Consider the following 8,261-nt stretch of genomic DNA (forward strand, 5'->3'; position numbering starts at 1 on the left):
TGACCCACAGTCGCCGCCGTCTGCACCTTCTCACGTAGGCGGGATGCAAGGGTGCCGTGCTGCCCACTTCGCCCGCTTTCCCTGGCGGATGGGCTCTCTGGATCCCGTTTGGCCGGCGGCACGGGTGGGGGGGGGGGGGGGAGGGATCGTCGTCCACCAGCGGCGCCCAGCTTGCACCGCGGAGAGAGAGAGGGGTCCGGTCCGGTCCGGTCCGGTCCGGTCTGGTCCGGCCGGTCCGGGCACCAGCTCCCAGAGTCTTGCCAGGTCAATGTAGGTCACGGCGGCCGGAGCCCAGCGGACCATCTTCCGTGGCGGCCCCACGAGCGACTGTGCGCGTGTCGCGACCTTGATTCAGGTTTCGGCGATGGTGGGTCGGGCGTGAGCGACTGACACTGGCGACTATCCGGTACCGCGGCCATCGTGGAATAGCCGTGAATTTGGCCGCGCTCGCGTTGGATCGCTGGACTAGCCGTGAGCCAGCATCACCAGCGGTGATGCCGTGCTGCGTCGAATGCCGTCTAATCGCCCAGTGTCGCACGCTTCTGAAGCTCTGATCACACACAGACTGGTCGGTTAGCTTGGGCGGACGCACTCTCACAGCGAATGGCCGCTGTTTCCGGCCACGAGAGGCACAACAAAGTAATCGGTCCGACGCCATCTGGCTATCCGATGGCGTAGCGTCAGTGAAGTGACCACAATGGTTCAGTTAATACAAAATAGATACATGTTCGGATGTTCAGGGTCTGTAAACTACAAGATTTAACGAGGCGTGCGTCGATTCTTACCATGATATTGTGCACACCGTCTGTCATGATTATTCGCCACGCCATTCATATTCCATTCATATTCATATACCACGCACATTCACAACAGCACGTCGTCAAATGTTTGGACCCGATCGACTCAAGACAAAAGCATGGACACCTCGAAACAGATGCACTGCTCAGCTCCCCAGTTAAACTTTATAGAATTGTATGATGTCCGAAAGTTCAAGTCACCGTGCCTGTAAAGTTGAGTCTTGATGGGTCCGATGAAGTTGCTCTGAAATGGAGGCGAGTGACCTTGAACCTGTGTGATGGAGACAGAAATACTAGCGAATTTTCGTACTAGTTCTTGTTCTCCGATAAATGGTGTTTTTTTCAACTCTTGTCGGACGAGAGGGCATGAATTTACAAATTCCAATGCATGTCTTACCATAAACCTATGTTATCACACGCCTGAACGACAAATGCGGTTGAGATGGTTGAAAAGGTCACTGCTCACATGTCAGAGGCAAGATTTTCCTTTTTGAGCAACAAAATGTAAAAGAAGCTGCACTCTTGGCTAAATAAAATTTCAGCACCATACTTAAGTGGCTCAAAAAAAGATTCTAGCAAAACAGAGCCTTAGGGGGTCTATCAGGTCTCCCATCATCAGGATCCATTACCAGTTCATAAATGTGACCGGGCTGTACTTCAAAGGGAGTACATCCACCCATAAAATTAAGATGTATACCCGTGCGTGGAGAGCTGGCGTACAATCGTCTTTATTACTGAGGTACCTTCCTTTTTCTACCCGTTCCTGATTGTGGGTGTAAACACGCCTCTCATAAGTCTGATGGGGCCAGTCAGGGTTTGAGGGGTCAAACTCGAATCTTGGAGTCGAACTGACCTGGAAATGCCCCGCTAAATGGGAAAAGTGAGGACATGCATTTTGCGGCAAAATTAGAGCAAACGAAATCTTACCTTGAAGAAATCTTCACACATGTCCTCTCCAGCCTACCCCCGTCCCTTGTCAGTAGTTACACCCATGCGATTAGTTAATTACTCCTCCTGCAAATCGTCTGCAATATCGCGCCCACACATAAAACAACATTAGTGGGTTACTAAGCAGTGCTGTGCACGGGTGTACTAAACTGCTCTCCGCGCCGTGTTGAAACCATCCATAGACAATTTGCATCACCAAAAAAAACAAATTTACAGGCAGTTAGTGAAAGTATACACAAGAGAATCGGGGATATATGCAACAACGTGCTAACCAGCGCGGATGCAACTCAATAATGATCAACACCACATTCAAGCTCTTCAAGCAGCGAATAACTCAAGGCATCCTATTTATCTTGCTCCAAAAGTTGTAATCCCTTCAACACGTGAGGGAAAGTTGTTGAAACCGTTTTTAACACTGATTACGAGGGAGAAGCAGAAAAGTGAGAATATATATATATATATATATATATATATATATATATATGTGTGTGTGTGTGTGTGTGTGTATGTGTGTGTGTGTGTGTGTGTGTGTGTGTGTGTGTGTGTGTGTGTGTGTGCGTGTGTGCGTGTATACGCGGAGCGAGGAGCTAACAGACCAACAGACGTGTCCGACGTGACGAAACCATGGACAAGCCCTCGCCAACGATACGTCAAACGGGAATCAGGTGTGCAGCTGAAGTTCCGAAAGCGTTATCTCAGTGGTTGGCAGAGGATGATCCATACTGTTACAAAAACCGGAGTACATAATTGACTGAGTGTGAAATAATACGCACTGTTGAAAGACTAGAATTCAGATCATTTCGTGCACAGTTCCTCACCAGCCTACCCCGTTGATCGCCAAATTATTGAAAATTTTGTTCAAATGTAGAACAACTGCTTAACTCAAAGTAGGCATCAGAACAGTACCTTTATAAAATTTGTTGTTGTTGGTTATCGAATAAATTATTATTGGTACAAGGCTAAGGATGTATTCCTCGCTGAGAGGAAGTCATTAGAAATTACCACCAGTGTTCTGTTGGATTCACAACATGGTTGGGATGAGACATGAATACGAAATATTGCTTGAATAAGATCTGGATACATGCATCAGGAGACAGAGATCATATTTCCGTAAGTTTTCAACTCTTTACAGAACCCAATGCCCGCATTTATAACCAAAGGAACGAGATCACGTAGGGAGGAGGGGGAGGGGGTGGCGGCATGACGCCACAGCCCCAAGCTTGCCCGTACGTCTTCGAAAGAAGCGAAGTATGCGTTAAGTTTAGCAGAGAGTGTTAAGCAATTATTTCCTTGAGCTCCGACGCTGTGGACACCTTTTTAATTAAAAAAGAATGTTTTGCATGAATGCTGTTACTTTCCCACATACCTTCAACGACATTCACCACATCGAGTACGAAATCCAGTGGCGGTCAATGTTGATTATACCACACCATCGACAAATTCGGTGCGCGCGCCCAGAGGCGGTAGTCAGTCGAAAAAAACAGCGAAAGCTAAGCAATGCCAGATGGGCATAAACATGCACATCGGCAAATTTCAAAACTACCTTTGGTCCAGTGCTGAAGATTTTCTGGCACGATAATTTGCTCGCAGCACCCAGACTTTCTAGAATCACAATTATGTTTTACTCCTTTTCATTCCACGGCAGGAAGCCGCGCCTGAACCAATCCCATCATTGCCTGGATCGGTATGTGGGTAGATGAAAGCTGTGCTCGGCCGCCAGGCATATTCGCAGTTCACTGCGCGGCCAAACGCAGACCAACTTATGACAAGTCGACATCAGCGGTGTGTTTCGATCCGATGACCAAACACGAGATAAAGAATGGGGATTTCGTGTGATAAGACCCGTTTGCCTCGCTCTAATCTCACCGGCTACGGTACAGGTGAACACCAGTGACCAGTGCTGGAAGGATTAGCCGGCTTTCTAATTGGCCGCTCAGTGTCTTCACAGGCGTTGCCGGACACGTTTGCCGCCTTATGTCCGCACACCTTTCAGTTTGGCGGCTTTCCATTTCGGTTCTATAAATATGTGTCTCCTTCTTCTACGGTTAGATGCTGCATTCCGTAACAAACAGGCTTCAGCGCGTTGCATGAATTCAAGCTCATTGCTGACCTGCGATGTTATAACCGTGCTCGTGACACCCTAGACGTTACTACTATGGATTAAACGTCGCCATACCCAAATTTGTGTGGTTATTTTGATGAACTGTGCACAAATACGTCGGTTTTGCCACCGGTGATAGTTTTTACATACACAGAAACGTGCGCGCGCTCGCACGCGCACCCACACAGAGAGAGAGAGAGAGAGAGAGAGAGGGGAGAGAGAGAGGAGAGAGAAGAGAGAGAGAGAGAGAGGAGAGAGAGAGAGAGAGATATATATTATACATATATATATATATATATATATATATATATATATATATGTATATATATACATACTATATATATATATATATATATATATATATATATATATATATATATGAGGTAATCTACACGTGAACAATGCGTGCAAAGGTAGCAAAATATAACCTTTTTGCGCTCTGGAAATGGCGTGGATCTTATACGTGCGTTCTTCAGAACAGGAACACTTTAAAAATAACATTTGAGGACAATCGAGGTTGTGACCGATATTAGCGCCATTGCGTTACATAACTCGGAGCCCAACGGGGGGGGGGGGGGGTGACCTTGCATGGGCGGCACGAAGCAGGGGCGGTGTGCCCGAATTTGGGATGTGGAGCAAAAACTTTACGAAGGGCCCCTCACACCGATGGGCCTCCATACTTCAGTACAGGCGCGCAGCCAGAGCCTTGGCAAGGGAGGGGCACAGAGTTTACAAAGGGCCCCCGAATAGTAACCCCCCCCCCCCAAACAAAAATATCTGAACATGACCCATTTGCAATGTGAGCAAGTTTTTTTCATTTTTTGCCTTCTTCAACTAGAAAAGAAGCCAAAAGTCACCGCAAAATCAATGCTGGCCAAATTTGTAGTCAATCAAATAAAGACACCATGCGTTAAACGGCTGCATGATTTAAATCACTGACACTCTTCGTCTTACAATGGTCTGGTGGACTCGTCTTAAGCCAACAGGGTTCAGAAGTTTGATCAGAGTTTCATTTGGGTTGTACAGAAATATTAAGGACCGCACGAATTTAGATAGAAATGGGTCAACAGCTTGCACTGACACAGCCATGCCACGTTTTTTTCTGGAACTGTTTAACATTCAGTGAGAAATGATGACAGCCGGAAGTATTACTCCACGACGGTCGCTCCCGTGCGGTTTTACGGAAGCTGCAACCCAAGCTGTCGCTGTCCTTGCTCCCAAGATAACTTGTTCAAGTGGTCGATCCTGCAAAAAAAAAAAAATGTAGAATGGGATGACCTCTCACGCAAACATGGGATGGCCTCGTTCGTTTCACTTCCGCAACTCATTTCGACCCACTCTTTTCAACACCAATCAATAAGACCACTTATTTCTTTCTGAGGATGGACCTCTTGAGCACAACACTAGGGGGCCGATTATTGTTACCGGTCAAGGCCATTCCGTCTCACTGCGGTGTGTCCTCCGGCAGTCATCCTTGCGACACGGGCAGAGGGCAGGATCCCTGGCCGATCCGGAGGCCCTTAGAGGCATACATCATATCACAGTGGTCCCCTCGCTAACGCGGGAGGCCTTCTGACACGCGCCGACCGCAGCTGAACCCGGTTCCACGTAGGAACCCTCATCGACGCAACAGCATTCCTGATCGCCGCACGTGATCCAATAACTGGCACATATCACCCACTTCGACTTAACGGGCTCATGCTTGAATTGAGATGAGGGCCCACGGCTCGGTATTGGGTTTTCTGACTGGCACAGGACCTTTCCATTGCCTCAATGCAAGCAACCATCATGAGCTATCATGCTCTCTGTATTGTCAGCGGGCCCAACCAATGCCAGGGGCCTCTACCATTCGGGGCCCCGCCCCCATCCCTGTTGAGCTCTCCTGCAACTCAATGGAGGAACGGTTGTTATTGTCAGTCTTTGTTCCGCGAATAATAGCGGTCAACCCTAATCTTGGCATACTACGTCAGGGTACTCCAGGGCTGGACCCTGTTCGCCGTCCCTGACTTTGTTCCGGCCGTCTGCTCGTGACCGGTTGGAACGGAAATCCCCTTCAATCCGTGACTGGGAGAGGCGACGGGGCCTCCGTAGTGTTCTTATGGAGCTCCCTGTCCGCGAAAGGTAAGGGGTTTCCTTAGAGTTTAACTCACTAGGCCCCTCAACGAACGTATTCGTTGGCATGGTAACGACAAAGGAAGAAAAATGGGAAAAAAAAGAAAAGTGGCACAATCTGGTAGTTTTTCGTAGTGTCTTTTCACCAGGAGCCTGTTATCAAGCCGTGTGCCGCCCCCCCCCCCCCCTTCTCACCAAAATTTTGGTTTCTCCCCTGGTACAAGATAGGGCTTTTGTGATCTGCGATAGAGTCTTTTCGGACTTAAGTGTTCAGGTGGGCCCTTTCCGGACCTGAGATGCTCACTTGCTTAGCCCGAAACGTGTAATTTATTTAAGACAGGCCCTATTTGAGACTACGATGTGCCTTTGCCAGACGTGAGAGGGCCTTTTCTGTGCCCACGATGGGCCCCATCTTGACCTGAGACGTATCCCCTCTGAGTTTGTGATGGCCCTGTACTGATCAGAGATAGGCCCTTTTGGGTACACAATGGGCCCTTTTCAGACTGGAAAGGGTCCCTCCCGTGCCTGACACTGTTATAGGGTTTTGCTGCCTTGAAATTGATCGTTTCTGGACCTGAAAGGCTCTCTACGCTTGTCTGGATGGCACACGCTTAACGAATCCCTTCTACAAACCCGTCAGGGGTCCCATTTTGGCCACCTGAAACATGGGGGAAAGATAGTTGTCTCCATTATCTCATACATAGGAGACAGTTTTCACCATGGATATACCGTCGCTGGCTTTCTGAGCCCACGATGGGCCCACTCCAGACCAGAGATGGGCCCTTCTCAGGCCTAGAAGGTGAGATGGGCCTTTCCGATCCTAAAGTTATCCGCTTCCCAGCCTATACTGGGTCTCCACCTGACTTGAGACGAGCCGTTCCTGAATTTATGATGGACCCTTTCCAGACTTGAGAGGGCCCTCCCTGGGTCTACGACGAGCGGTACCATTTTGAGCCTACAGTGAGCCCTTTCCAGACCAAGAAAGGGCTCATACCGTGTCTGGAAGTGGCAGAGTGTCTTCCCGTCTTGAAATGGCCATTTCCAGATGGACCCTCCGCGTGCACGAAACGATCCCTCCTAAGCTTAAAATGGGCCATTTCCTGACCAGACATGAGCCTCTTCACTTGCTTTGGTACCACAGAAGCAAGTAACATCGCATACCCGAGGGTCCTTTCTAGGCCACTTGAAGTTGTGAGGGGAAGCAAAAAGATGCGTTTGCCCCGCCTCAAAAGATAGGGGGGGGGGGCAGTTTTCCCCGTGTCCCCCCCTCCCCCGGATACGTCGCCATTGACACCAAGAGTGAGCTCTTACATGTGCGGCACAAGGAGTGAGCACTCGTGGGGTTGGTGCCAGATAACTCCTGCTGACACCAACCAGTAGGTGTTGTGATGGGTCATTATAATGCCTATCTTATGGTGGCCTTAGCCAAATTATTGCGCAGACGCTTTCTTAAAGCTGATGTTGGTCGCAGTGAACTGGGCTAAACGTCTGTGTAGTTGTTACGGTCCACATTCTCTCGGATTTCGTCCCGGCTTGTGACACGCAAAGCTTGGTTCAACAAGACGACATTGGGCGTTTTTAGGCTGATCATTGCCGTCCTATGGGCCGGACGACGTTAAGCTCACTCAGAGCTTTGTAGCCGGTGCACTAACTTCTAATGTGCAGTCGGGTTCTTCCGTCTTTGCTTGCTCCGGCAGCCGAGGCTTACCATGCAACTTAACTCCACAAAATCTGACCGAGATGTAACACGCGCGAACCAGCTGATTCATACTTTGTGTTAGAGTGCACCTGACCGGCACCACGTTTGCCAGTTCGCGTTAAGTTATTGTCTTTGTCGAATGGTGTTGACCTAGTGTCATGGTGGCCTACTTTGACGAGATCAAGACCCGATTTCGATACGCGACCTTCGGCTCGTTGGCAATTTGCAAATTTTTCGCTTCGTATTGTAATCGAGTGAGGCAGATTGAATTTTCAATTGATCTTGTGCTGGACATTGTTGCAGGAAAACTTTGTCTGATCAAGTAGCTTGCATACAACCACCGTGATCACATTTCAGCACAAGTCGCTGTGCCAACTTTTGCTGGAAAGGCTGCATGACGTTAAGAACAGTGTTTGTGAGGATATAGCCCCGTCGAAAGCAAACCTGGCCGGGTAGGGCCAGCCGGGCCGTTGGCGCTGTTTTAAAAGTTTCAGGACTTTCAAATCTTGACCTGTTGTCGGCTGACGACCGACTGGCTGGGGCCAAACATGGTTGACCTAACCGGCCCTGGGTGGCGGGGTGGCCGCACGTCGTCCGGGTCCAC

This window comes from Pollicipes pollicipes, unplaced genomic scaffold (assembly GCF_011947565.3).
Source record: "Pollicipes pollicipes isolate AB1234 unplaced genomic scaffold, Ppol_2.1 Scaffold_6138;HRSCAF=7277_pilon_pilon_pilon, whole genome shotgun sequence".
NCBI lineage: Eukaryota > Metazoa > Arthropoda > Thecostraca > Pollicipedomorpha > Pollicipedidae > Pollicipes > Pollicipes pollicipes.